Source organism: Rhagoletis zephyria, unplaced genomic scaffold (assembly GCF_001687245.7).
Source record: "Rhagoletis zephyria isolate East Lansing unplaced genomic scaffold, Rhagoletis_zephyria_1.1 Rzeph_scaffold_04081, whole genome shotgun sequence".
Taxonomy (NCBI): Eukaryota; Metazoa; Arthropoda; class Insecta; order Diptera; family Tephritidae; genus Rhagoletis; species Rhagoletis zephyria.
Genome location: NW_016161164.1, coordinates 313 through 6,341, shown reverse-complemented (window position 1 = coordinate 6,341; position 6,029 = coordinate 313). Strand labels below are relative to the sequence as shown.

Genomic DNA, 6,029 nt, shown 5'->3' with positions numbered 1-6,029 from the left:
ACAGTGGTTCAGCCGGAGGTCAAATTTCAAAAATATGCACATTGTCTACCCTGTGATGGATTGACAAGCAATCATCCATTATTAGTTTTAGATTACTCCCTCACTCTCGAAAGTTGACAAAATACATTTTCATTGTGAATCATGTTTTCAGTGACTCAATACTTCTAACTTTTTTGTATTATTTTATGAAAAACGCGGAATTCATTCAAGAAACTCTGTAATGCAAATTCAAGACGAAGTTATGTAAGTGCTCTTATTTAGAATTAGAGTCCGACCGATTCCAATTTTTTTTTTCAGGTGGCGATTAATCGGCTTATGGGGAAAGAATCGGCGGATACCAATGCCGATTCCATAAGAAATTACAAATAAATGTATGTATTCATAAAATCAGTTAATTTAACGGAATTAACAAAACAAAAGAAAACAAATAATTGAATTAATTGGCTGGTTATTCAACATTAAATACACATGAGTGTACATAGTACATGTGTATGTGTAAAAGTATATGTATGTACACATAAAACATTTATGTACATTACATAAAACACTTTTTTATATGGTGCTAAGCAAGAAATATTTAGGAACATAAAATTTCATTTCGTTTTGTACTAAAATGCACTCTTTGCACTCAGTGCATAAGAACTTATAAGCTAGGTATGTACTCTTGTGGAAAAGCAAAAATAATTTTAAAAAATGGTAGATGTGATAGCTATTTCGGAAATCACTACATTTCCTCAACAGACTTCTTTCAGTGGGATTCGATCCAACAACCCCACCTGACTCAGCCAGTTACCTACGCACTGTGCTAAGTTCGTCTTAATTCTTGTGTCTGTTTTTCACTTGTTTCATTTGTTAAGCCAACTACAATCAAGCGGAGCTATTCTAGTGCTATTTAACCTTGATCATGTGGTTGTTGGTAATAATTATATTTTTAGAATTTTAACTTTTAGGTGTGTTCGTGCGTAAGTTATTTGTTTTTGTTATTTATGGCCTTTTAACAATTATATTCAACAATTTTTATTGAACTTGAGGCCGTTTTTTAATGAAAACTCTTGAAGAAAAGCAACAATAATTTGAAAAAAAAATGGTAATAGTGATAGCTATTTCGGAGATCACCACATTTCCTCATCAGACTTCTTTCAGTGGGATTCGAACTTAGCATAGTGCGTAGGCAACTGGCTGAATCAGCTGGGGTCGTTGGATCGAATCCCACTGAAAGAAATCTGGTGAGGAAATGTGGTGATTTCCGAAATAGCTACCACTTCTGCCATTTTTCAAATTACTGTTGCTTTCCACAAGAGTTTTCATTAAAAACGGCCATAAATAACAAAAACAAATAATTTAAGGACGAGCACACCTAAAAGATAAACATTCTAAAAATAGAATTATTAACAAAAACCAATAACCACATGATCTAGTTTAAATAGCACTGGAAAAGCTGCGCTTGATTGTAGTTGGCTCAACAAATGAAAAAAGTGGAAAAAAGCAACAAGAATTAAAGCGAACTTAGTTAGCACAGTACGTGGGCAACTGGCTGAGTCAGCTGGGGTCGTTGTAGCGAATCCCACTGAAAGAAGTCTGATGAGGGGATGTGGTGATTTCCGAAATAGCTATCACTTCTACCACTTTTATAAACTAGTAATAATACCCGAAAATCGGGGTGCTCCATGGTCTAAAAAATCTGCGCATTTTTTTATTCTAAAAACCACATGCATTGCTTTTGGTGACTAAATTTAACTTCGTATTTGGCAAGATCGTACTCTACTCAATACGCTATGCGTTAAGAAATCCTCTTTCCAGGGTCTGACCTTGAGACTTATTTATTCTTATTGCGAACACTACAATAATTTTGAATTGGCGACGTTTAAAGACGACGTTGGCGACGTTGATTCGCTGTGCTGTTAATTTTATGGGATAGTATAATTCGAACCACAGGTGTAAAGTGCATTAACTAACCCTTTATATGTACATATTTGTATTGCGGCATCCAAACAATTACATTGTATTCTTTTACTATTAACTAACCCTTCATATGTACTAGGAATGTTAATTCCGGTATCCCGGCCTTTTTAATGTCTCGAAAATCCCGGGATTTGTAATTTGCACTGATGGTAATAATAGAAACTCCTTTTCTTGTCCAGTATTGGCTATATTTTTTTTTTTATACCCGAGCGCACTTGTGTACAAGGGTATTATAACTTTGTTCACATAACGGTTGTTTGTAACAGGCAAAACGAATCGAGATAGATATACAGATAAATGTACACATAAATGATCAGACTGAAAAGAGAAATCGATTAGGCGGTGACTGTCTGTCCGTCCGTGCGTTCATCCGTCTGTGCACACGATAACTCGATTAAAAATTGAGATATCTTAACGAAACTTGGTAAGTGCACTTCTTTCCGGCTTAGGACGGACGGTATTGAAAATGGGCAAAATCGGACAATAGAAAAATACGAAATCTTCTATAAATCAGTAAATATTAAAGCTAATTTATTCAAAATTGATGCTTGCAACATATCTTTACCAAGAAATACGTTTATCGAAAATTATTGAAATCGGATACGGCCGTTTTTCATATAACGGTAAATTTCAGAAATGTTTGAGACTTCAATATTTCGAAATTTAAGGACGCTAATTTACTCAAAATTGATACACCCCGGCTTGCCATGTAGCGGTAGTTTTCGGAAAGGTGAAAGATATATATGTAATACTTGCGCCGGTTATTTAATGTTTGGCTTCACCCGAACTTTCTTACTTGTTTTATTTAATAATTAATATTTTTTTATAAATGTCTAGCTCATTACACATATAACACCGCGCGATAGTAAATTTTAAACACAAATATCAATATATTCGCGAAGCCATGGGCCAAATACCTATAGTAAAATTGCTTTTTTGTTTTTCACTCTGACGTCAGTAATTTAAAAATGATTTAAAAAATTCAGAGAAATGTGCTTAGAGAAGAAGTATGGGTATAAAATTAATGCGGAAATCCTGTAGAATTTAAACAGATTCAAGTGTCTGGGCTGGTAAATATTAAAAATGTAATTTTAAAATTTTATCCTTAAAATTTCGCAATATTTGAATGGTTGCCGCGAATAACGTTGTAAGCGCCAATTTACTCAAAACTAGCTTTTTCGCATATTACCGTTAAAAATACTCTCGCGTGTCATAAGGTCGCGAAATTTCTCATTTTCCATCAGTTTTCGGACATTAACCTACGCTCCAAAGTAAGCAGTGAGTGGAAAAACGTTTTAAGTGCAGGTGGCCATGGCCAATTTGGAATTAACAAGCGTAATGCAAAAGTGCAATAATGGTAACAAACGTAGAGTACATTTCGAAAATTGGAATTATATTAAAAATAAGAGGCTAATAAATAGTGGGGGCAGAATATTCAGGAAGAAATGGGGGAAAAATACCAGAAACGTTTTAAGTGAAGGAGTTGTATTAATATGAATTTTGGTTTTTTATTCCCCAAATTTTTAACTGCGCTTGATCTCTTCACTGCTCAAGCTTCTTATTGGAGACTATTCAAAAGCATTTCTCCACTTTTTATAAAATGGCCTATGATGAACAATCAAAGAAACCTTATTGTTATATTTATTACATTCATTTGTCGAAAAAGGTTGTAAGCGCCACCAGCAAAATTGCTAGGCTTACTGGAAAAACGTGTTATCATCCATTGGGATTTGGATATAAAACGTTTTTCCGTCATTAAAATTTTGTAAATCTTTTTTTGGCTTGAAAGATATATGTATATGGATATACATTTTAATTCACGGGCAAGTTTCTTGCAGACTGCTGCACCGAAAAATGGAAAACTAAATCAAATGACCTTATGTGCGTCGTCAAAAACGTTTTTTTCCATTCCTGAAAACTTATAATTATGTCGCTTACAACGTTTGGCGCGGCGAACATTCATTTGTTTTTAAAAAATTATATGTTAAGAGCTTATATAAACTCGATAACATCCTCGAATTTCGTTCTTCTAACTTTGTCAGCTTAAAAATTACCTATTCGTCCTTGTGAATCCAAAAAATTTTTAGTTTTTAAATTCTAAAGAAATTTCCTATTGCATTACCCATATTTTTATTCTACATTGCATTGAATTTTGCTAACTATTTTCATAATTCATATCTTTGAAATTACAAAGTCCTTCAAAATAAATCCTGGGGTCAGAGAGAAAAAATAAAAACGCCACTTTAAATAAAAAAGTAGGTTTCAAACCTTTTTTCGATTCAAGTTGTTGAAAAGTAATGAATATCTAAATCCCGGGACTAATCCCGGGATCCCGGGATTTTGACATCGCCATCCCGAAAATCCCGGGATCGGAAAAGTCCGAAAAATTTGCATCCCTAATATGTACATATTTAAGGTGGTGGATTAGCATCACAACTGGTGTAACTTTTAGTATCAAGTCATGAGGTGAAACTCCCCTTCATCTACTTGCTCCTGTAGATATACAGAAACGTAAAAATTCTTTGCTGACGTTGAGGGTAGAATTTTAAGGTCAAAAAAATATTTCCTTTTGGGTTGTTGTTGTTTCCGACAGAGTGGGTGTATGATGTATTATGGAACGAATTTCCGTCATCCCTTGTCAAATTTGGTTTGGAGACAAACCGGTTTCGGCGTTGTGCCATCTTCAGTCTCATTTTTCGTTCTGCATAATTTTTGTTGGTTGCTCGTATTTATACTCCTTGTTAACTACCTCTTTCTTTTGTTAGGTACGTCTTTTTAGTTTTGCAGTGTTTGCGGTACTCAATAGGTAGATGAATTGTTTTGGCTCGTTTTTGACGGCAGGTAGAAGTCCGTGATTTTTACCCCCTTTGTTTTTGCAGTCGGTGTATTCCCTTCCATATCTGTCCTTAATATTTTCTTGTTGTCATTCTTCTTCTTGTACAGTAGTTTTAGAGGTTCAAACAGTACGTCCGATGCAGTATTTATTTGCTCATTTATTATTTGTCCTTTGAAGGTCTTCTGTTTATATATTTCCATATTTTCTAATATATTCAATCTTTGTCCTTTATGTTGTACACGGAGAAGTTCTGTTGTTTGTCCAATCTTCATTGGTGTGCATTTATTTTTGGTCATGTGATTCGCGAAGTTCGATTCTATTGCAGCCTCTGGTTATCGTTTTTTCTTATTATTATCCCTTATGTGTTCTCGATACCTTGGTTCTTATATTTCGCCCTGTTTGTCCTATGTAACTGTGTCGGCACTCGCAGGTTAACTTGTAAACACCCTGTTTATCTAGCGGGTCTTCCTCGCTTATTTTCACTTTCAATATATTTCCCACTGTGTTCCTTGTTTTAAATGATGTCTGAATGTCGTACTTATGAAAGAATTTGGCAAGTTTGTAAGATGTCTTTATTTTAGAAGATTTTTTCTTCAATTACACATAATATAATGAAGCTGAAAAAACTATTAGTAATTATTCCAAGTCCTTCCAATAGAGGTTATTTATATTTTACTAGAAAAAAAAATTAATGGTTGTTAATAATGCAGTAATGCAAACGAGCAANTCTGAATGTCGTACTTATGAAAGAATTTGGCAAGTTTGTAAGATGTCTTTATTTTAGAAGATTTTTTCTTCAATTACACATAATATAATGAAGCTGAAAAAACTATTAGTAATTATTCCAAGTCCTTCCAATAGAGGTTATTTATATTTTACTAGAAAAAAAAATTAATGGTTGTTAATAATGCAGTAATGCAAACGAGCAAAAGCATTTTAGTGCATTAAAATTTTTTCATTAGCATTAGCTTGGATAATTTAATGAAAAAAAAAATTTCATTAGCATTACATCTTTCAGAATTAATGCATTGAAATATTCATTTGCATTAAATTTCATAAATTAATGCATTTTTACATTAACATTATTGCTTTAAATACCATTAATGCATTAAAAAGTTAATGCATTTTTCACAACTCTGGTAGATATCGACTCCGGACAACATATTAACCATTTTTTTAATAACTATCGTACAGTGTTTATCTTGTGGACGCGAAATTGATGGTTCCTTCA

At 33.4% G+C, this 6,029-nt stretch overlaps 1 long non-coding RNA gene across 1 annotated transcript; it reads right to left on the bottom strand.

Annotated features, from left to right (window-relative positions):
• Positions 1 to 558: 558 nt before the first annotated feature.
• On the bottom strand, positions 559 to 5,612 carry LOC108370240 (uncharacterized). Its single transcript, XR_001848611.1, has 3 exons — positions 5,603 to 5,612; positions 2,310 to 2,312; positions 559 to 661 (listed from the first exon to the last, which is right to left on the bottom strand). It is a non-coding gene; the product is annotated as an uncharacterized LOC108370240 (long non-coding RNA).
• Positions 5,613 to 6,029: the final 417 nt, after the last annotated feature.